General features: G+C 41.1%; 1 long non-coding RNA gene across 1 annotated transcript in view; it reads left to right on the top strand.

Annotated features, from left to right (window-relative positions):
• Positions 1-24,770, top strand: part of LOC139534105 (uncharacterized) — a 982,995-nt gene that overhangs the window by 61,512 nt on the left and 896,713 nt on the right. The window lies entirely within an intron of this gene.

Raw genomic sequence — 24,770 nt, 5'->3', positions numbered from 1 at the left:
TATCCAATGTATGATTTAGATTACCTGCAAAAATAATAGTTCCTGTCTGGATTGAATCTAATATAGCTTGAATTCTATGTAAAAACACAACATACTCTTTGGTATATACAATGAAATCAATGTGTATTTTTAATATGTGAGGTACAATTCAACATTAGAAAACGGCCTTCTTGGTCTGTGTACTGGGATATAAGGGAAAAGGGTGTATTCTTATTTATCAGGATGTCTACACCTCTGCTGTTACTACAGTAGGTGGCAGGAAAGGCCTCTCCAAAAAAGCTCCTCTTTAAATATTAAATTTCTCCTTTTTTGAAATGTAACTCCTGCAGGAAAACCACATCTGCTGACAATCTCTTTAACCTTTTACTGCAGTGACCTAAATCGTGGTCACACAGAGTGTTTCTTGGTAGTCTTAAACAAATCTACTTTGACACAAAAGTATACACCTCACACACATGGTCATGGGCTGAAAAAAAGAACACACCTATACCATGTCAGATATAGAGTTGAAATTATGCATTCCATTTTGAGTTTGCATCCCAATATTACACTTTACGTACATCACAGAAGACTGAAATATAACAAAACCCTTTAATTTTTAAAATCTTTATTAATGGAAATTATGAATAATATAAATCAAACTAGGCCAAAGAGGCCACTTTTGGTCATTGACTGCAGGAAAGGGCTACCAGTAAACACTGACATCCATAGCCTTGTCCTACCAACATATTTGGCACACTGGTTCCCTAATGTTATTTTTCTCACACGTTCTCTCGTTCAGTCCCCCCCCCACTCTCTCCCCTGATCCCTCACTCCTCGTAAATGAAGACGCATATGTTTTCTCTAATCCTCAGCCAGATCCGTTAGGTCAGATTGCCGAAGGCTGGCTTCAAGTGGCTGTTCCCTGCCAGGAGCTTTTATAAGACATCTTGGAGCAATGATAGATACTTATTATGTGGTTTCACATGTGAGCTCACCAGTGACAAAGCAGCTCGTCTTTTAGCTTTGTTAGGTTGAATTTGCATTTACCTATTGCTACTGAACAGAACAATATGCTTAATTAGAATAGATCGACCACTGTACAACTTTACATAGAGGAAGTTGCTAAAAGTTCTCGTTAGAAAAGGCTGAGGCCTTATCAGTGATTTTCTCATCATAACAGCCCGACCCCTGCTCAGGTAATTCTTCCCATTCCCACTATTTGTGACCAACCGTCTCGATTGGGTCTTATGTAGCATTTGAAATTGTGTTTTTTAAGTTGGATAAAAGTAGAGAGCGCTAGAAAATGGTATATCATACACTACAGTTGAGGAACTATGGGAAAGTAATTCTGCTTTGAAGTTGATAAACTTTCACTTTTGAGAAAATGGCCCTGGAATGTTTTGGAACACCAATTGGAGAGCTCTTCTTTGTCTACACCACTCAGCATCGTTCACACCCTCCAACCCATCTCTTTAAGGATTCATATGTGAGGCCATGAGCTAAACAGAATGAGTATGGTAGTGTACTAAACAACCAAAGATTTAAAGACTAAAGGCTGGTTTATACTACGTCTATTGACGTCTGTAGACAGTTGTCACAGTGTCATCATGAACATTCTATTGTCGTCCGACATCAAACTTGTCATTGTCGTTATGAAAAAGTGTAGAAATAAGGAAAGGCTGCATGAATTCAGCAGCTGGTGGTCCAAAATAGCATAACTGGTGTATTTAACACCAATAAACACATCTGTTTAAAAATGATTTCAGTATATGTCAGTCTAGCAAACCAGGCAACTAAAAGCAACTGTCTAAACAATGTTTTGGTTCATTTCCAGCTTGTTAGCTAGCTAGCTAAATCACATTCATTATTACAGGAAAATAAACTCACAACAAGATCCTTATTTATAAGCTAATTACAGAAAATAGCTTACGGCTGTGAGTGTTTTGAAATGAAAGCAGGGCATTCTACCAGAGAATTTTATAACTTGGACACTGTCTTATTGGACTAACGTTATATCCTAATTTGACTGTTCTTCACATTACCGTCTCTGGTAAACAGACACTATATCAAATAAAATCAACGTTTATTTGTCATATGCACAGGAAAAAGAAGATATAAATGGTACAGTGAAATGATTACTTGTATAGTGGAGTCTTTTGTTTAGACATGTAGCTAGCTAGCTAAACAATGAACCATAATCCCAACTCATAACGTTACTATCCTGCATGAATCTACAGGTAGCTAAAGCTAACCAACTAGCTAGGTTCAATGTTAGCTAGCTAGCTAACATTAGGCTATAACTAGCCATGCAAATGGCTTGAGATACAAATAATATTACTACACAGATCATACACGTAACATTAGCTAGCGAGCCAGCCAGATGCAATGTTCAGACATTCACAGAAGTAGCTACAGCATAACACAATCATCCAAACCAGAAAAATGTAGGCTACATTTGTCCTAGCGCTAACTGAGTAAAGATTGACATAACACAAGTGGTCATATTTTTATAACTCTCGGCTGACAGAAACTACAATATAAATGAACTAATAGCAATTACTATTTATAATTAATCACATCGCGGGTGAGCTCACCATTGATCGAAATAACTGAGTAAAATACTTTCTAGAAATCGAAAGTAATCCGACGACGGGTAGTTTCCGCGCGCCGCCATGCTTGTTTTTTCCGCATCAACCAAAGATAAAAAGAGACAAGATGAGTTTGGTCTGTTTATAGTATGCATGTTGAAGGGGGTGTGTCGTCTACGATCATCCACTTCCCTTCATTCACTTCTGGAAATTTACCCAAAAATGAGTGAACCATTCCTTCACCTCATTATAACATCTTTGGTCTGATAGATTACGTGACACCCAGAATGCATTGAATAATGTCAACAAACATGGCGCCACACATAGCTGGCAAATAGCTTAGCTCATTATAATCAGTACAACCTTCAAAAACATATTTTACACACATCATAGGTGTCCATTACAATATATTTAATAATTGGAATGCATTATTTGTCACCAATAATTGAAAACGTGAATAAAACTGTAAATACATTATGCTCCTTACATTCATACATACATAATGTATGCGCCTACAGTAGAAATAACAACATGATATACAGAAAATAAGGAACTTACTTTGAAAGGAACACACACATGTCCAAAGTTATTATGTGTAAGGAAAACAACAAGGAAGGCAAAGCGAGCGCCAGCAAGAAAATGTTCCAATTCTTGAAAGACGTTTATATATGCGCAAATATATGCATACTTGATCTGCGCAAACAGGAGTGACGTGCGGTGGACTCTCCTCAAAGAGAGACGTTTATCCGGCTCAGTAAAGCCTCAAACATAAATTGTTCGCAGAAATGGCCTACTTCTATGTGAATTAATGAGGAGGCGGAACACACCTCAATTCAAACTGTGGTTAGAAAATACAACTTGTTAGAAAATAATTTGAAATTGACAAATTGAAACACAGCTTATAGATAGCAGGCAGCGAGTGTTAACTGTCCTGTTGCGTAATAATCACATTTTGGAACAGTGAGTGCATTCTGACATCACGTGCATAAAACAACTCACGCTGGGGAAACTGTTAGAGATGTTTGAAACTCTGGAACTGTGAAAAGGTTAAGGCACATGAAAGTTCACATGTTCCAGAAGGCATTTCTGGCCCAAAACGCATTTTGATAAAATTAAAAATTATGTACATTCAAAGGCCTCCTGTGAAGTAGTGATGCATGACACACTCCTAGTTTCCTGAAACAAGTCACATTTGACAGCGTCATCATCGTACTGCTCTATATAACCATTTCTCCAGGGGTATTGTCATTAATAATCTTTTGACCACAAAGTTCAATTCCACTGTTAAAACTTCACTAGGGTAGAGGGCAGCATTTGGAATATTGGATGAAAAGCGTGCCCAAATTAAAATGCCTGCTACTCAGGCCCAGAACCTAGGATATGCATGTAATTAGTAGATTTGGATAGAAAACACAAAGTTTCCAAAACTGTTAAAATAATGTCTGTGAGTGTAACAGAACTGATATGGCAGGCAAGAACCAGAGGAAAATCCAACCAGGAAGTACTATTCTTTTGAATAAAGACCGCTACACATAGACTAAGGGGATATCGTCTATATAAATACAGCTGCCACTGTATTGAAGCCATTGGACGCAGTGTATTATAGTGCATTGCGTTTTAATACGGGCGATAGGTTCAGTACACGTCATTGCAGAAAGTAGGCTGACCCTCTTTGAAGTCTCGTAGATCGATGCATTGCACTCTTCTTGTCTATAAAGCCCCCCTTTTTTAAATTCAACCTTTATTTAACTAGGCAAGTCAGTTAAGAACAAATTCTTATTTACAACGACGGCCTACCCTGGACTGAGCCAATTGTGCGCCGCCCAATCACAGCCGGATGTGATGCAGTATGGATTTGAACCAGGGACTGCAGTAACACCAATTGCACTGAAATGCAGTGCCTTAGACCGCTGTGCCATTCGGGAGCCCACCCCTTGCATACACTTCCACCATACCTTACCTCATCGTTAAGACGTACAGGATAAAATACCAGACCGGACTCAGGGATGGCTAACCCTGGAGATCCCTTCAATCTCCACAGAGTTAGATACATCTGCTTATAGTTTTTTTGCGCCTCTCATGTGGAATGATCTCCAAAACTCCTTAAAGCTGGTGGAGTTGGTGCCTCCAGGGCAATTCAGACAGATGTTAGCGGGCCTTTTTTCTGAAGAAGGTGTTTGTTTCAAATGATTGTGTTTTGCTTGTCATGTTTTGTGATTGCTTTTCATGTATTGTGTAATATAGATAGGCTATGTATAGTGTAATTGTTGTTTATTGATGTGTTTATGCAGGACTCATCGGTAAAAGAGGCCATGTTCTCAGCATGACTCCGTGCTTAAATAAAGGTAAAAAAACAGACTTCTGCATGCAGATTGGTTGTTGTTTGAATGTTGACAGTTCTGTAAGTCACTTTAGATAAAAGCATCTGCTAAATTGCCATAATATTACACATTTAGGTTGAGTAGATACTGTAGACATATACAGTAGATGCATCATTAGCTCCGGATATCTCTATTCACTGTGACCCATTTAACCCTAGGCTTCACTAGCCATTTAAGCTGTTTTCCAGGTCAGACCGGGAGGGAAAGTAGGCCAAGTGCCGATCACTCCTCGTCTGCGTCTCAAATGGCACCCTATTCCTTATATAGTGCATTACTTTGACCAGAGCCCCATGAGCCCTAGTCAAAAGTTGTGCACTATATAGGGGAAAGGGTGTCGTTTGGGATGCAACCTTCCTCTCTCTAAGGGAGAAACCAGAAGCATTTAGTTAAACTCATTGAATCTATCTGCCATACTACTACTAATACCACTCCTAATTATGCATTCTCAGACTACACCCCAAATGGCACCCTATTCCGTACAAAGTGCATTACTTCTGACCAGAGGTCAAATGTAGTGTACTATAAACGGGATAGGGTGCCATTTGGAACACAATATCATCGACATGTTATTGGCCCACTAAGTCTGAATGTGTTCTGGTGACCTAAACTGGGACATGCTTAAACCACCTGACCAAGTCCTAAAGCAATGGGACTCCCTAAATCTTTCTCAGATCATTACCAATCCCATAATGTATGACTCCAAACACCCAGAAAAGGCTACTCTCCTTGAAGTTATCCTTTTTTTAAATCCCAGCCTCCATCCCCGCGGGAGGCCTTTTGCCTTTTGGTAGGCCGTCATTGAAAATAAGAATTTGATCTTAACTGATTTGCCTAGTTAAATAAAAAATACAATACACAATTTAAACTCTACTAACAAGCCTTCCCAATTATCTGTCTCATTAATGATTTAATCAGAACAGTTGAGATCCTCCATAAACAATTCAGATTTCTTGCATGGAGGGAATGTCTTCAGATTTCCTAAAGATCTATTGTTTAAAAAGGTAGCCCTGGACAATTGTCTTAAATTACATAACTTGATTTGTAACAAAATGCTAAAACAATAAATCGAGACACTTCACGTTTAATCTTAAGTATCTAGTCTGGGCTATCTCTGAAGTACAGTATCTTTAGGCTCTGTGTGAAAGTTTACTTTATGCATACAGTATGCCATAACTCACCTTGAGTTTCACTGTTTTGCATAAAGATTCTTTGTTTTAGTTAAAGAGTCTATTTGGCTTTACTTCTTTTCAGAAGAGTTCATTCAGCCATGCTTCATGTCTGTAGTTTAAAGGAAAACTCCACCCAAAAACTATGTTTTGGTATTTGTTTCAATAGTCCAATAAAGTCCCAAAATGTTTTGCATGTAGCAATCAAGTTTTCAAGATATGTAACTTTCAAAATACAAAAATCTGGCTGACATGATCCAATTAGAGGCAGCTGGTAATCGTTGCCTCTAATTGGGGATCATATTTAGGAAGCCCTTTCTCGCACCTGCTTTGTGGGATATTGTTTTGAGTGAGTGCATGTAGCACTACGGTACTTCACGGTCGTTGTTTGTTTCTTGGTTTGTTTAAGTTTCACTAAAATAAAGATGTGGAACTCCAATCACGCTGCGCCTTGGTCCGTCTCTCCTCACGACCGTGACACAGTGAGAATTGGGTTCTCGATCCGTCCTAGCGGAGCTAGCTCGTAAATCAAGCTCTTGTTGAATCCCGTCGGGAGAAAAGTAAAAACATCTTCTCCCCTGAGAAAAGCCTTCAATTGCAGTTATTTGCTGTTCTTTCAATTAAATTATACCTACCAGTTATGATATAACTGCTGCCATCCTCCTCAAGAGCAGCCATTGTTGTTATGATTTTTTACTTCAGCGCCCAGGATAGGAGCTTCTTGTTGTCGTCATCAACTAAATCACCCTCACAGATTATCAGAGGAGGCTAATTGGTCCGGCCATACGATGGAAGGAGAGAGTGGGGCTCAAATGGTTTGAGTCTGGTTGTGGCCACACTGTATCCATGTAACAAAACAGAATGTAAACTTGCGAGTTCAGGATGGTTCGTACGAAGCTACCTCCCACCTGGACAAGAGGAACATCTACGTGGTAATGCTGTTAATTTACTTTAGCCCAGCATTCAACATCATACTGCCCTCCAAGCTCATCACTAAGGTCAAGACCCTGGGACTGAACACCTACCTCTGCGACTGGATACTGGATGCTGACCCTCAACACGAGGGCCCCTCAGGGGTGAGTACTTAGTCCCCTTCCTGTTCACCGACAACTGCGTGGCTGTGCACGAATCCAACACCATCATTAAGTGTGCTGATGACACAACGATGGTTGGCCTGATCAGTGACAACGATGAGACAGCCTATAGGGAGGAGGACCTGGCAGTGTGGTGCTAGGACAACAACCTCTCACTAAATGTCAGCAAGACAAAGGAGTTGATCATCGACGGGGCTGTAGTGGAGCTGCATTGCCACTTGGTATGGCAACTACTTGGCATGCGACCGACCTCAAGGCGCTACAGAGGGTAGTGCTTACATCCCAGTACATCACTGGGGCCGAGCTCCCTGCCATCCAGGATCTCTATACCAGGTGGTGTCAGAGGAAGGCCCTAAAATTGTCAAAGAATCATAAGGCTCTATTTTTGGCTGGCGTTAGTGTCAAACGCATGTTAGTTTGCAATTTCGTCACTGTAAAAACTGATGCACTGGCATTCTCCAGCCCTAACGCCAGTTTCGGCAATTTACCTGTCTTATATCAGCTTGCTTGCGCTCAGATAGGCGGGGTGGAAATATTTGATGTGTTTCCTAAAAAACAAGATCCACAGTGGTAATTTCAGGCAGCGCTGATGGGGATATTTAAGATCAATCAGAAGCTGGTTTTAGAGGTAACGCAGTTTGTTATGACGTGAATTTTAACAAGGGAAATGCAGCCTATCCTGCCGTGACGCACAATACCCATATGCGCATGGAACATGAGTAGCCCGATGGGCTTTTGGTGCCTATATACTTCGTATTTAGAAACATAAAAAACGAATGTTTTTTCCCATTTTGTTTTACTTAATTAAAAACCAAGCATAGCCTCCCTCTTCTCAATTAAGGCTTTTTTTATCTGCCCAATGCAATCATGAGGTAGTCAAGGCTGTCGATAAAGGGTTTGGCTCCTGAGACCACTTGGAAATAATGTACACTGTAATTGTTTGAGTGTTCATTCTTTCATGACTAATAAATCCAATTAGTTGAATTGAGTAAATACCCTGCACGTTTTACAGAGTAATTATTTGATTGACTATACATTCATAATTTAGTAAGTATATTAGTAAATGCTATTTACACTACACATAGCACGCATATGCAAGGGTTCCACCTTGACATCCCTGGTCTACTTGACTCAATAAATTAATGCTAGAACATTGGTTGCCAGGATTAGCTATTTGTATCTAGACTCCTAATAATTGCATAACGGTGCAAGATGGACACATGTTCAATATAGTCATACTGAGAGGTGATGCAAGGCTCGCTACCTTGACTAGATCCTCCAGAGATGCACAGGGCCTGTTGCATTTATTCACATTATAATGGCGTCAGATTGATGAATGTAGTTTATTATTATATTCAACATAATTCTCATTTAACTACACCATAAAACTGCTAAATAGTTATTCCGGGCAGTGTATCAATACACCCAGTCACTACAAAGATACTCAGTTGCAGGACAGGAAGGAAACCGCTCAGGGATTTGGCCATTGGTTACTTTAAAACAGTTACAGAGTTTAATGGCTGTGATAGGAGAAAACTGAGGATTGATCAACAGTGTTGTATGAGACAAGAGAAATGGAATAGAGCTAAGCTCAGGTAACATCCTAGAAGAAAACCTGGTTCAGTCTGCTTTCACTGGGAGACAAATGCACCTTTCAGCAGGACAATAACCTAAAGCCCAAGGCCAAATACTGTATAGACTAGAGTTGCTTACCAAGACAACCTTTAATGTTCCTGAGTGGCCTACAGTGGTTCTTCCTTTAAAAGTTGTATCATAATGCAGCACACCTTGCAGGCTGCCGCAGAATTCTATGGCACGTTATTTAAGTGTCAGCTATTGTTGCCATTAATGCTAGTTAGTGTTAGTTTTACCACCAGAGGGCATCTTTGAGAAGCATTTGACAGTTTTTAATATTGGCGGTCCTAGTCAATCAATCAATCAATCAATTTTATTTTATATAGCCCTTCGTACATCAGCTAATATCTCGAAGTGCTGTACAGACACCCAGCCTAAAACCCCAAACAGCTAGTAATGCAGGTGTAGAAGCACGGTGGCTAGGAAAAACTCCCTAGAAAGGCCAAAACCTAGGAAGAAACCTAGAGAGGAACCAGGCTATGAGGGGTGGCCAGTCCTCTTCTGGCTGTGCCGGGTGGAGATTATAACAGAACTATGCCAAGATGTTCAAAAATGTTCATAAGTGACAAGCATGGTCAAATAATAATCATGAATAATTTTCAGTTGGCTTTTCATAGCCGATCATCAAGAGTTGAAAAACAACAGGTCTGGGACAGGTGGCGGTTCCATAACCGCAGGCAGAACAGCTGAAACTGGAATAGCAGCAAGGCCAGGCGGACTGGGGACAGCAAGGAGTCACCACGGGCGGCAGTCCCGACGCATGGTCCTAGGGCCCAGGTCCTCCGAGAGAAAGAAAGAGAGAAGGAGAAAATTAGAGAGAGCCAAGATTTTCAAAATTTCCATAAATGACAAGCATGGTCAAATAATAATCAGGAATAAATCTCAGTTGGCTTTTCATAGCCGATCATTAAGAGTTGAAAACAGCAGGTCTGGGACAGGTAGGGGTTCCATAACCGCAGGCAGAACAGTTGAAACTGGAATAGCAGCAAGGCCAGGCGGACTGGGGACAGCAAGGAGTCACCACGGCCGGTAGTCCCGACGTATGGTCCTAGGGCTCAGGTCCTCCGAGAGAAAGAAAGAGAGAAGGAGAAAATTAGAGAGAGCCAAGATTTTCAAAATGTTCATAAATGACAAGCATGGTCAAATAATAATCAGGAATAAATCTCAGTTGGCTTTTCATAGCCGATCATTAAGAGTTGAAAACAGCAGGTCTGGGACAGGTAGTGGTTCCGTAACCGCAGGCAGAACAGTTGAAACTGGAATAGCAGCAAGGCCAGGCGGACTGGGGACAGCAAGGTGTCATCATGCCCGGTAGTCCTGACGTATGGTCCTAGGGCTCAGGTTCTCAGAGAGAAAGAGAGAACGAGAGAATTAGAGAGAGCATACTTAAATTCACACAGGACACTGGATAAGACAGGAGAAGTACTCCAGGTAACCAACTGACCCTAGCCCCCCGACACAAACTACTGCAGCATAAATACTGGAGGCTGAGACAGGAGCGGTCAGGAGACACTGTGGCCCCATCCGAAGAAACCCCCGGACAGGGCCAAATAGGAAGGATATAACCCCACCCACTTTGCCAAAGCACAGCCCCCGCACCACTAGAGGGAAATCCTCAACCACCAACTTACAATCCTGAGACAAGGCCGAGTATAGCCCACAAAGGTCTCCACCACAGCACAAACCAAGGGGGGGCGCCAACCCAGACAGGAAGATCACGTCAGTAACTCAACCCACTCAAGTGACGCACCCCTCCTAGGGACGGCATGAAAGAGCACCAGCAAGCCAGTGACTCAGCCCCTGTAACAGGGTTAGAGGCAGAGAATCCCAGTGGAGAGAGGGGAACCGGCCTGGCAGAGACAGCAAGGGCGGTTCGTTGCTCCAGAGCCTTTCCGTTCACCTTCACACTCCTGGGCCAGACTACACTCAATCATATGACCTACTGAAGAGATAAGTCTTCAGTAAAGACTTAAAGGTTGAGACCGAGTCTGCGTCTCTCACATGGGTAGGCAGACTGTTCCATAAAAATGGAGATCTATAGGAGAAAGCCCTGCCTCCCGCTGTTTGCTTAGAAATTCTAGGGACAATTAGGAGGCCTGCGTCTTGTGACCGTAGCGTACGTATTGGTATGTACGGCAGGACCAACTCGGAAAGATAGGTAGGAGCAAGCCCATGTAACGCTTTATAGGTTAACAGTAAAACCTTGAAATCAGCCCTTGCCTTAACAGGAAGCCAGTGTAGGGAAGCTAGCACTGGAGTAATATGATCAAATTTCTTGGTTCTAGTCAGGATTCTAGCAGCCGTATTTAGCACTAACTGAAGTTTATTTAGTGCTTTATCCGGGTAGCCGGAAAGTAGAGCATTGCAGTAGTCTAACCTAGAAGTAACAAATGCATGGATTAATTTTTCTACATCTTTTTTGGACAGAAAATTTCTGATTTTTGCAATGTTACGTAGATGGAAAAAAGCTGTCCTTGAAACAGTCTTGATATGTTCGTCAAAAGAGAGATCAGGGTCAAGAGTAACGCCGAGGTCCTTCACAGTTTTATTTGAGACGACTTTACAACCATCAAGATGAATTGTCAGATTTAACAGAAGATCTCTTTGTTTCTTGGGACCTAGAACAAGCATCTCTGTTTTGTCCGAGTTTAAAAGTAGAAAGTTTTCAGCCATCCACTTCCTTATGTCTGAAACACAGGCTTCTAGCGAGGGCAATTTTGGGGCTTCACCATGTTTCATTGAAATGTACAGCTGTGTGTCATCCGCATAGCAGTGAAAGTTAACATTATGTTTTCGAATAACATCCCCAAGAGGTAAAATATATAGTGAAAACAATAGTGGTCCTAAAACGGAACCTTGAGGAACACCGAAATGTACAGTTGATTTGTCAGAGGACAGACCATTCACAGAGACAAACTGATATCTTTCCGACAGGTAAGATCTAAACCAGGCCAGAACTTGTCCGTGTAGACCAATTTGGGTTTCCAGTCTCTCCAAAAGAATGTGGTGATCGATGGTGTCAAAGGCAGCACTAAGGTCTAGTAGCACGAGGACAGATGCAGAGCCTCGGTCTGACGCCATTAATAACCTGTTGAGGATGGGGGCGCTGTTGTGGCTATTTATGCTAATCGTGTAATTTTTTGAAACGGCTTCCCACAAAGTTCTTGATCGTACAATATGCATATTATTATTATTATTGGATAGAAAACAGTCTATAGTTTCTATAGGAGTTGAAATTTTGTCTCTAAGTGGAACAGAGCCCATTCTACAGCAATTTCCCTGACATGGAGTCTTATTTCAGAAATCTTGGCCACTGGAGTCAGTTAAAAGGGCACTGTTATTGCTATGACTATACGGACACTGCTTACGTCTTCCCCTGGATGTCTTTACGTGATGACGATTTGAATGGGGTCGATTGCGCGTTCACAGGCACTATAAATTAAAAAACCCTGAGGCTAGTCACTCTTTTGGAGCTGCTTCATGCGCCTAGAGGACACCGACCCGCACCTGTTCCAAGCATTAGTGGAGGGAGTAATATTACTCTGGTCATGTTTCTACTCGTTATGGGAGTTAAAAACATCATAAGGTAGTTAATTTAAAGCGTTTTATAGCAATTTATATCCGTTTAGTGCGATTTTGGGACATTTATTTCTGAAACGCTGTGAATTGCTGGGCACGCTTCCAGTTCATCCCGAACGCAGTTGGCATTTCCACATGGCAAGAGGACAGCTTTCCACCAAAAGACGATTGGACCCAAGAAAGGATCCTTTGCCCAAGATACTGATGGAAGAACAGCTCAAAGTAGGACATTTTTATTATGATAAATCGTGTTTCTGTCGAAAAATGTTAGTGGCTTAGGACGCCATGTTTTTTGACGTAGCTTCGCTTGGCGCAAGCTGTATTGAAAAGTAAGGATAATTTAAAAAATGTAATTCCGCGATTGTATTAAGAATTAAATTGTCTATCAATCCCTGTCCACCCTATATTTTTTAGTCACGTTTATGAGTATTTATGTATAAGAGTAGATCACTGTCTAAGTGGCGCACAGACTTTTTCTGACCAGCTGAGCTACATTTCACATTGTCTAACCATGATTTTGGTGGCTAAATATAAACATTTTCGATCAAACTCTATATGGATTGTGTAATATGATGTTACAGGAGTGTCATCTGAAGAATTCTGAGAAGGTTAGTGAAAAAATTAATATATTTTGGCGATGTTTACTTTTATCGCTCACTTTGGCTAGAATCAATGCTGGGCTGCTATGTGCTATGTGCTATGCTAATATAACGATTTATTGTGTTTTCGCTGTAAGACACTTAGAAAATCTGAAATATTGTCTGTATTCACAGGATCTGTGTCTTTCGATTCGTGTATGCTGTGTATTTTTACGAAATGTTTGATGATTAGTAAGTAGGTAAACACGTTGCTCTAAGTAGTTTTTCTATTCCATTTGTGACGGTGGGTGCAATTGTAACCTATGCCATCTACCTGAAATATGCACTTTTTTCTAACAAAACCTATCCCATACCATAAATATGTTATCAGACTGTCATCTGATGAGTTTTTTTCTTGGTTAGGGGCTATAAATATCTTAGTTTAGCCGAATTGGTGATAGCTACTGGTGTTGGTGGACAAATAAAAGATGGTGGATTATGCTAATGTGTTTTTAGGTAATAGATGTACATCTTTACATATTGTGTCTTCCCTGTAAAACATTTTAAAAATCGGACATGTTGACTGGATTCACAAGATCTGTGTCTTTCATTAGCTGTATTGGACTTTAATGTGTGAAAGTTAAATATTTAAAAAAAATATTGTTTTTGAATTTCGCGGCACTGGTTTTTCAGTGGGGGTGGGGGGGGAGTGCCGCTAGCGGCACTCTCATCCTAGACAGGTTAAAAGGTCATTTACCACCTTCACAAGTGCAGTCTCAGTGCTATGATGGGGTCTAAAACCAGACTGAAGCATTTCGTATACATTATTTGTCTTCAGAAAGGCAGTGAGTTGCTGCGCAACAGCTTTTTCTAAAATCTTTGAGAGGAATGGAAGATTCGATATAGGCCGATAGTTTTTTATATTTTCCGGGTCAAGGTTTGGCTTTTTCAAGAGAGGCTTTATCACTGCCACTTTTAGTGAGTTTGGTACACATCCGGTGGATAGAGAGCTGTTTATTATGTTCAACATAGGAGGGCCAAGCACAGGAAGCAGCTCCTTCAGCAGTTTAGTAGGAATAGGATCCAGTATGCAGCTTGAAGGTTTAGAGGCCATGATTATTTTCATCATTGTGTCAAGAGATATAGTACTAAAACACTTAAGTGTCTCTCCCGATCCCAGGCCCTCGCAGAGCTGTGCAGATCCAGGACAGCTAAGCCCTGGAGGAATACGCAGATTCAAAGAGGAGTCCGTAATTTGCTTTCTAATGGTCATGATCTTTTCCTCAAAGAAGTTCATGAATTTATTACTGCTGAAGTGAAAGCCATCCTCTCTTGGGGAATGCTGCTTTTTAGTTAGTTTCGCAACAGTATCAAAAAGAAATTTTGGATTGTTCTTATTTTCCTCGATTAAGTTGGAAAAGTAGGATGATCGAGCAGCAGTGAGGGCTCTTCGGTACTGCACGGTACTGTCTTTCCAAGCTAGTCGGAAGACTTCCAGTTTGGTGTGGCGCCATTTCCGTTCCAATTTTCTGGAAGCTTGCTTCAAAGCTCGGGTATTTTCTGTATACCAGGGAGCTAGTTTCTTATGACAAATGTTTTTCGTTTTTAGGGGTGCAACTGCATCTAGGGTATTGCGCAAGGTTAAATTGAGTTCCTCAGTTAGGTGGTTAACTGATTTTTGTCCTCTGACGTCCTTGGGTAGGCAGAAGGAGTCTGGAAGGGCATCAAGGAATTTTTGTGTTGTCTGAGAATTTATAGCACGACTTTTGATGCTCCTTGGTTGGGGTCTGAGCAGATTATTTGTTGCAATTGCAAACGTAATAAAATGGTGGTCCGATAGTCCAGGATTATGTGGAAAAACATTAAGATCTACAACATTTATTCCATGGGACAAAACTAGGTCCAGAGTATGACTGTGGCAGTGAGTAGGTCCAGAGACATGTTGGACAAAACCCACTGAGTCGATAATGGCTCCGAAAGACTTTTGGAGTGGGTCTGTGGACTTCTCCATGTGAATATTAAAATCACCAAAAATTAGAATATGATCTGCTATGACTACAAGGTCTGATAGGAATTCAGGAAACTCAGAGAGGAACGCTGTATATGGCCCAGGAGGCCTGTAAACAGTAGCTATAAAAAGTGATTGAGTAGGCTGCATAGATTTCATGACTAGAAGCTCAAAAGACGAAAACGCCATTTTTTTTTTTGTAAATTGAAATTTGCTATCGTAAATGTTAGCAACACCTCCGCCTTTGCGGGATGCACGGGGGATATGGTCACTAGTGTAACCAGGAGGTGAGGCCTCATTTAACACAGTAAATTCATCAGGCTTAAGCCATGTTTCAGTCAGGCCAATCACATCAAGATTATGATCAGTGATTAGTTCATTGACTATGACTGCCTTTGAAGTGAGGGATCTAACATTAAGTAACCCTATTTTGAGATGTGAGGTATCACGATCTCTTTCAATAATGGCAGGAATGGAGGAGGTCTTTATCCTAATAAGATTGCTAAGGCGAACACCGCCATGTTTAGTTTTGCCCAACCTAGGTCGAGGCACAGACACAGTCTCAATGGGTATGGCTGAGCTGACTACACTGACTGTGCTATTGGCAGACTCCACTAAGCTGGCAGGTTGGCTAACAGCCTGCTGCCTGGCCTGCACCCTATTTCATTGTGGGGCTAGAGGAGTTAGAACCCTATCTATGTTGGTAGATAAGATGAGAGCACCCCTCCAGCTAGGATGGAGTCCGTCACTCCTCAGCAGGTCAGGCTTGGTCCTGTTTGTGGGTGAGTCCCAGAAAGAGGGCCAATTATCTACAAATTCTATCTTTTGGGAGGGGCAGAAAACAGTTTTCAACCAGCGATTGAGTGCTGAGACTCTGCTGTAGAGCAGAATGTCAGAAATAATCAATTTCTGACATTTAATCAGAGTAAAAATTCCCTGTCTTAGGTCAGTTAGGATTTCCACTTTATTTTAAGAATGTGAAATGTCAGAATAATAGTAGACAATGATTTATTTCAGCTTTTATCTCTTTCATCACATTCCCAGTGGGTCAGAAGTTTACATACACTCAATTAGTATTTGGTAGCATTGCCTTTAAATTGTTTAACTTGGGTCAAACGTTTCAGGTAGCCTTCCACAAGCTTCCCACAATAAGTTGGGTGAATTATGGCCCATTCCGCATGACAGAGCTGGTGTAACTGAGTCAGGTTTGTAGGCTTACTTGCTCGCACACGCTTTTTCAGTTCTGCCCACATATTTTCTATAGGATTGAGGTCAGGGCTTTGTGATGGCCACTCCAATACCTTGACGTTGTTGTCCTTAAGCCATTTTGCAACAACATTGGAAGTATGCTTGGGGTCATTGTCCATTTGGAAGACCCATTTGTGACCAAGCTTTAACTTCCTGACTGATGTCTTGAGATGTTGCATCAATATATGCACACAATTTTCCTACCTCATGATGCCATCTATTTTGTGAATTGCACCAGTCCCTCCTGCAGCAAAGCACCCCCACATCATGATGCTGCCACCCCCATGCTTCACGGTTGAGATGTTGTTCTTCGGCTTGCAAGCCTCCCCCTTTTTCCTCTAAACATAACGATGGTCATTATGGCCAAACAGTTCTATTTTTGTTTCATCAGACCAGAGGACATTTCTCCAAAAAGTATGATCTTTGTCCCCATGTGCAGTTGCACACCATAGTCTGACTTTTTTATGGCGGTTTTGGAGCAGTGGCTTCTTCCTTGCTGAGCGGCCTTTCAGGTTATGTCGATTTAGGACTCGTTTTACTGTGGATATAGATACTTTTGTACCTTTTTCCTCCAGCATCTTCACAAGGTCCTTTGCTGTTGTTCTGGGATTGATTTACACTTTTCGCACCAAAGTTCGTTCATCTCTAGGAGACAGAACGCGTCTCCTGCCTGAGCGGTATGACAGCTGCATGGTCCCATGGTGTTTATACTTGCGTACTATTATTTGTACAGATGAACGTGGTACCTTCAGGCGTTTGGAAATTGCTCCCAAGGATGAACCAGACTTGGCTTATTTCTTTTGATTTTCCTATGATGTCAAGCAAAGAGGCACTGAGTTTGAAGGTAGGCCTTGAAATACATCTACAGGTACACCTCCAATTAACTCAAATTATGTCAATTAGCCTATCAGAAGCTTCTAAATCCATGACATAATTTTCTGAAATTTTCCAAGCCTTTTACAGGCAGTCAACTTAGTGTATGTAAACTTCTGACCCACTGGAATTGTGATACAGTGAATTATAAGTGAAATAATCTGTCTGTAAACAATTGTTGGAAAAATTACTAGTGTCATGCACAAAGTAGATGTCCTAACCGACTTACCAAAACTGTAGTTTGTTAACAATACATTTATGGAGTGGTTGAAAAACGAGTTTTAATGACTCCAACTTAAGTGTATGTAAACCTCCGACTTCAACTGTATATACAGGGTCAATGTACTGAGTCAATGTACGGGGGTACAGGTTAGTCGAGGTAATTTGCACATGTAGGTAGGGGTAAAGTGACTATGCTTAGATATTAAACAGCGAGTAGCAGCAGTGTAAAAATAAAGGGGCGGGGGGGTGTCAATGTAAATTGTCTGGTTGGCCACTTAGTCATCAGCTCTGGTAAAAAGGTACACCGTGTACATTATCCATAATGTCCTCTGGTCTCTGTCTATCTATTAGTGCAATGGGGCATCAGGAATCCCAGTGGGCCATCGAGGGGAATTCAATAAATATTTTACAATGTGCCAATCCTCTCTGTCAGCAACCAATGGCAAGCCATCCTGATCACAGCATGGGGCTAGGCTGATTGAGCCAACACCAGAGATCTGGCCTCAAACAAGCAGGGAGTTGTGCCAATTTTCTCTTCATGGGTTTTCAGATCAGTGTTTTATTTAATGATTAAAAATTAAGCTCTGAGGGAGTAGAAAGGGAGTAGACTGTATTTTATAGAGGGGATATGAGAATCATGAGTAAATGTGGGTAGTGGGTGGGATTTTCTTTTGGGGTTATATTTTGTTTTTATTAACATTACTGCAAAATGTCAATAAAAAAGTTATTGCAATAAAAAAAAATTGGTGTAAACTATGATAAGAAATGATCACTAGTTATCTACTCCCCTTTATGAACTGATTTTGTAAGTGGGTGGCTGGCCTTCTCACAGAGATTAAACCATCAGTATGACGAATCACATAAGGAAACCATGAATGACATTAAGATAACCTTAAAACAACCTTCCCTCTGAGCTTGCTTTGCTCTGTAGAGTGAATACATTCCACCATTTCAACTAAAAGCAGAACACATAAATATACCACATGTCAATCCAGGGCTGTAGCAGATTCTGTTTTGTTCCAACACAACACCATAACATGACTGTGCTGTCAATGACGGACATAACTCAAATAGTGCGGAAATTCTGGGCACTTTAAGAAACATCACCAAATGCAGAATCAGAATGACTACAACAAGAAGAACACTGGAGCATTCCATTCTGGTATTCCATCTTGGAGCAGTCAGAAAGGGCAATCTTTTTCTTTGTAGGCAATATAAATAGGGCTGTCTATAGATGGCATCTGGACTGGTGATTGCAGCCCAGCATTCCATAAGGTCCTGGGGGAAGGAGGGGGATAAAGGGGTGAGGAAGGAAGGTGAGGAGAGGTGTGTGTGCACGACTGTGTGTGCACGACTGTGTGTGCGTACGCCCAAGTATGTGTCTGTGCATGTGTGTGCGTGTTTGTGTGTGAGTGCATTAGCACCGGTGTGTTTGTGTGTGAGAAGGAGATCTGCCTGGCTTGTCAGGTCAAAAAGATTGCAGAAACTCTCTGGAATGCTGTAAATAATGCAGGGACTACCAGCGCTCTGCTCTGGACCGGTATGTGTCTTTACAGCAGGGGATATTTTGGCACAGAAGGGCGTTTGTGGGGTGGGGGGAGTGGAGATGGCAATTTGTGTTAGATCACATGAGTCTTTTACGCCCCCCCCCCCACCTCCCTCTAATTGTTTGAGCGATTAGGGTCCCATGAGGTCGGTAGTGTAAACTTGTTAAATATTACTCCATTATTGAGTTACAAAGTACTGGGCAGAAATCATCATCAGGGCTTTATTGCTTACAGTGTATGTGTACGCATGTACACACACACACACACGCACACGCACACGCACACGCACACACACACACACACACACACACACACACACACACACACACACACACACACACACACACACACACACACACTGATAATCACCCCATAACACTCTCTGTCATACCTAAATAGACTCCAGCACTACATTTGACTCAACACACATTATAAAAAGACAAAGGATTTCCATCACTTCACCCACTGAGAGATTGACTAGGATACCATTGCATTCATGCCATTGCCATGCCATTGCATTAATTTTCATGGCAGTGTTTGCTATTGGTAGCTTATGGGTTATAGCACACCTAATGACAGTGTCTATACACACACACGCACATGCAGTCATACACGCACACACACACGGACACACACACACACACATAAACACACACACACGGACAGACACACACAAGGCTATGATTACATTCTCAAGAAGCAAACAGCAGTGGAGTAACAATCAGTAGACTCACCCAGCCTTGCAGTCATTGGAATGACTGAGTCATTAGGGACTTCTTCATGGCTCACTTTCCCTGTTTCCAGGCCTACAGCTACAGTACAGCTCCTGTTATAGGGTCGTGATTGACAATGTTTTCACTGGAAATTCAGCGCAATTCAAATCAGAAAAATTATGGATATTAAACATTTAGGTACATATACGTGTCTTATATCGGCTGAAAGCTTAAATTCGTGTTAATCTAACTGCATTGTTCGATTTACAGTAGCTATTACAGCAAAAACATACCATGCGATTGTTTGAGGACAGCGCCCCACATCAAAATATTTTTCCACCAGCACAGGTTTCATACATTCACAAATAACGATTAAATATTCACTTACTTTTTGAAAATCTTCCTCTGATTTGTCATCCAAGGGTCCCAGCTATAACATGTAGTGTCCTTTTGTTAGATAAAATCCTTCTTTATATCCCAAAAAGCCAGTTTAGTTGATCTGAGTTAATCCACTCGTTCAACTTGCAGAGAAAAGAATCCAAAAATCTACCCCTAAACTTTGTTTCAACAAGTCAAAATATGTTTCTATTTACTTCTCAGATACCCTAAAATGTAATCAAACTATAATATTTATTTCGGAAAGAAGTATGTTCAATATGAAACCGATTTTAGCAGGTGCGTACTATCTTCATAGCGACCGCAAACACAAATTTCCAAGACTGTGTCCCTGTACTAAAACTGATATTTCTTATTTGTTTTTAAAGTTACAAGCCTGAAACCTTGAACATAGACTGCTGGTACCATGTGGAAGCCATATGAATTGCATCCAGGGAGCAAATTTTCAATATGACCTTTTACTTGCCTTTCTAAGAAGATGGTCTCTCAACAACAACAAAAATTCTGGTTGGTTTTTCTTTGGATTTTCTCCTACCATATCTATTGTGTAATATTCTCCTACATTATTTTAGCATTTCTACAAACTTCAATGTGTTTTCTTTCCAATGGTACCAATTATATGCATATTCTGGCTTCAGTTCCTGAGCAACAGGCAGTTTACTTTGGGCACTTCACTCAGGCGGAAATTGACAAAGGGGACTAGCCCTAAGACATAATTATAGGGTCGTGATTGACAGTGTTTTCATTCGAAATTCAGCACTATGAAAAGATGAGTGAAGCTGGGATTAATGTGTCAGGGTTTATAGAAACTAAAATATAGGCTACAGTAGGCTCTGTGGCACAGTGGAGTCTGCTGGGAGGAGCTGTAGGAGGACGGGCTCATTGTAATGGCTAGAATGGTATAAATGGAATGAAGTCAAACATGTGGTTTCCATACCTTTGATGTGTTTGTACCGTTCCATTTGTTCCATTTCAGCCATTACAATGAGCCCGTCCTCCTATAGCTCCTCCCTCCAGCCTCCACTGCTGTGGCAGAATTGAAACAGAAGCTGTTCATGACATATAAATGTGAGAAAAAATTTTATGTTTAAATTATCCAAACACACCTCCTCCTTCCAATAAAATGTAAATATATATTTGAAGATAATATCTTTGTCTGGTTATCAAAGAAGGGATATTAGGAGAATATTGTATCCAAAGGTGACCTCTATCATTGGTTAGCTACGGTAAGAGGCAGTAGCAGTACAATTTTAGCGGGTGTGAGAGCCAGATGTCTCCTTATTTTAAAGCTATATTTTTGGGCATTTTATGCTTTATTGGATGGAGGAGAGACTGTGGGAAAAATAGATAGAGAGCTTTGCTGAAATAGCAGTGGGCCAGATTCTAACCTATGCTGCAGCAGTATATGTGATCTAGAGTCAGCAGTTTAGACCCCTAGACCACTGTAGGCCACAGAATCTTCCTTCTTTACCCTGTGATACAGTAGCCACGAACCCCTCCTTTGGTCGGGCAGTTGGAAATTATACACAATTACTAAAATGAATTTGTCTCACAAAACAACACTTGATTCAACACAAAATTCTTGCCACCAATAGAATGTTATACACTGAGTGAACACCTTCCTAATATTGAGTTGCACACACTTTTGTGTTGACTTCAATGATTCCCACAGATGTGTCAAGTTGGCTGGATGTCCTTTGAGTGGTGGACCATTCTTGCTACACACAGGAAACTTTTGAGCGTGAAAAACACAGTAGCAGTTCAGTACTTGATACAGTCAAAACGGTGCGCTTGGCACCTATTACCATACCCTGTTCATAGGCACTTACAGTGGCAAGAAAAAGTATGTGAACATAAAATGTGGTTATAAAATTTGATGCGATCTTCATCTAAGTCACAACAATAGACAAACACAGACTGCTTAAACTAATAACACACAAACAATTATACATTTTCATGTCTTTATTGAACACACTGTGTAAACATTCACAGTGCAGGGTGGGAAAAGTATGTGAAGTTTGGGATTTAATAACCGGTTGACCCTCGTTTGGCAGCAATATCCTCAACCAAACATTTTCTGTAGTTGCGGATCAGACCCGGAGAACGGTTAGGAGGAATTTTGGACCATTCCTCTTTACAAAACTGTTCCAGTTCAGAAATATTATTGGGATGTCTGGTGTGAACTGCTCTCTTGAGGTCATGCCACAGCATCTCATCTCAATCTCAATCTGGAGTGGCCAGGTCAGGACTCTGACCTGCCCACTCCAGAAGGTGTATTTTCTTCTGTCATTCTGTTGTTGATTTACTTCTGTGTTTGGGTAGTTGTCCTGCTGCATCACCCAACGTCTGTTGAGCTGCAATTGGCGGACAGATAGCCTAACATTCTCCTGCAAAATGTCTTGATAAACTTGGGAATCCATTTTTCAGTCGATGATAGCAAGCTGTCCAGGCCCTGAGGCAGCAAAGCAGCCCCAAACCATGATGCTCCCTCCACCATACTTTACAGTTGGGATGAGGTTTTGATGTTGGTGTGCTGTGCCTTTTTTTATCCACGCATAGTGTTGTGTGTTCCTTCCAAACAACTCAACTGTAGTTTCATCTGTCCACAGAATATTTGGCCAGTAGTGCTGTGGAACATCCAGGTGCACTTTTGCAAACTTCAGAAGTGCAGCAATGTTTTTTTGGACAGCAGTGGCTTCTTCCGTGGTGTCCTCCCATGAACACCATTCTTGTTTAGTGTTTTACGTATCATACACTCATCAACAGAGATTTTAGCATGTTCCAGAGATTTCTGTAAGTCCTTAGCTGACATTCTAGGATTCTTCTTAACCTCATTGAGCATTCTGCGCTGTGTTCTTGCAGTCATTTTTTGCAGGATGGCCACTCCTAGGGAGATCAGCAACAGTGCTGAACTTTCTCCATTTATAGACAATTTGTCTTACCATGGACTGATGAACATCAATGCTTTTAGAGATACTTTTGTAACCCTTTCCAGCTTTATGCAAGTCAACAATTCTTAATCGCAGGTCTTCTGAGATCTCTTTTGTACGAGTCATTGTTCACATCAGACAATGCTTCTTGTGAATAGCAAACACACATTTTGTGAGTGTTTTTTATAGGGCAAGGCAGCTCTAACAAACATCTCCAATCTTGTCTCATTGATTGAACTTGTCTCTGATTGGAGTCTAGGGGTTCACATACTTTTCCCAACCTACACTGTGAATGTTTAAATGATGTATTCAATATAGACAAGAAAAATACAATAATTGATGTGTTATTAGTTTAAGCACACTGTAACGGTAGTCGTCATATTCCTCCTCCTCAGACGAGGAGAGGAGAGAGGGATCGGAAGACCAATGTGCAGCGAGGTATGTAGACATCATGAATTTATTAGACAAGACGAACACTGAACCGAACTATACTTGATAAATACAAAATAACAAACAGACAACGTAGACTGACCTGAACATGCAAACTACATAAAATGAAGAACGCACGAACAGGAAAGAACGAACGAACGAATGACACGAGACAGTACCGTGTGGTGCAATAAACACAGACACAGCGACAATCACCCACAAACAAACAATGTGAAACCACCTACCTTAATATGGTTCTCAATCAGAGGAGATGAAAACCACCTGCCTCTAATTGAGAACCATATCAGGTCACCCATTTACCAACATAGAAACACATAACATAGAAATGCCCACCCACACTCACGCCCTGACCGACTAACACATACAAAACAACAGAAAACAGGTCAGGAACGTGACACACACAAAGATCAGATCAGATCAAATTTGATGACCAATTTATGCAGAAATCCAGGTAATTCCAAAGGGTTCACATACTTTCTCTTGCCACTGTACATCTTTTGTCTTGACAATTCACCCTCTGAATGGCACACATACACAATACATGTCTCAATTGTCTCAAGGATTAAAAATCCTTCTTTAACCAGTCTCCTCCTCTTCATATACATTGATTGAAGTGGATTTAACAAGTGGGGATCATAAGGGATCATAGATTTCACCTGGATTTACCTGGTCAGTCTGTCATGGAAAGAGAAGGTGTTCCTAATGTTTTGTATACTCAATGTATATATGGGGCCTACAACAATCTCAGCTCTGCAGATTTTGCTGCGAAGAGACAGAATAATTTGATCATTTATTCTGGTATTGCCCCCATGTAGCTTGTAAAAATGTAAATAATAATGAATGTCTCACTCGTCCAGACACTGTGTCTCTGTCTCTGTTGCCGCTGCAAAGCAGCTGTTTCCATGGCAACCCATACCTAAAGAGCCTCTATCGATCGGTCTGACTGGTTTTTGTGACCCAAATGGCACCCTATTCCTTAGTACAGATACTTAAAGTGATTTTGTAGTCATTACTCAAACCGATAAGAGTCACAGTGACCCTGTAGGTAGTTCAGATTTGAGTTGTATCAGCTTGAACATTTTGAGTAACCCCCCACTATGCCACACCTCCAACATAATTTCCCAGTGTGCCTTGCCTTTTCGAGTGAATTATAGAGTTACCACCCATGACTATATTTGTTAGTGACAGAAGGTAGGTTTCCATCCAATGAAAATCAGATTTTTATCATTGGATGGAAATGTGGTTAGTGACATGGTTATTGAATTCATTCACATTCAGTCCTGTGACCTTCACCAACTGAGTTCCTAGGTGAATATTATCTTGAAGACAATACATTATATATTTGGTGGTTTACAGGCAACATCAGGTCTAAAAGTAGGG

Source organism: Salvelinus alpinus, chromosome 11 (genome assembly GCF_045679555.1).
Source record: "Salvelinus alpinus chromosome 11, SLU_Salpinus.1, whole genome shotgun sequence".
Classification (NCBI taxonomy): Eukaryota; Metazoa; Chordata; class Actinopteri; order Salmoniformes; family Salmonidae; genus Salvelinus; species Salvelinus alpinus.
This window is presented reverse-complemented; position numbering and strand designations above follow the sequence as displayed.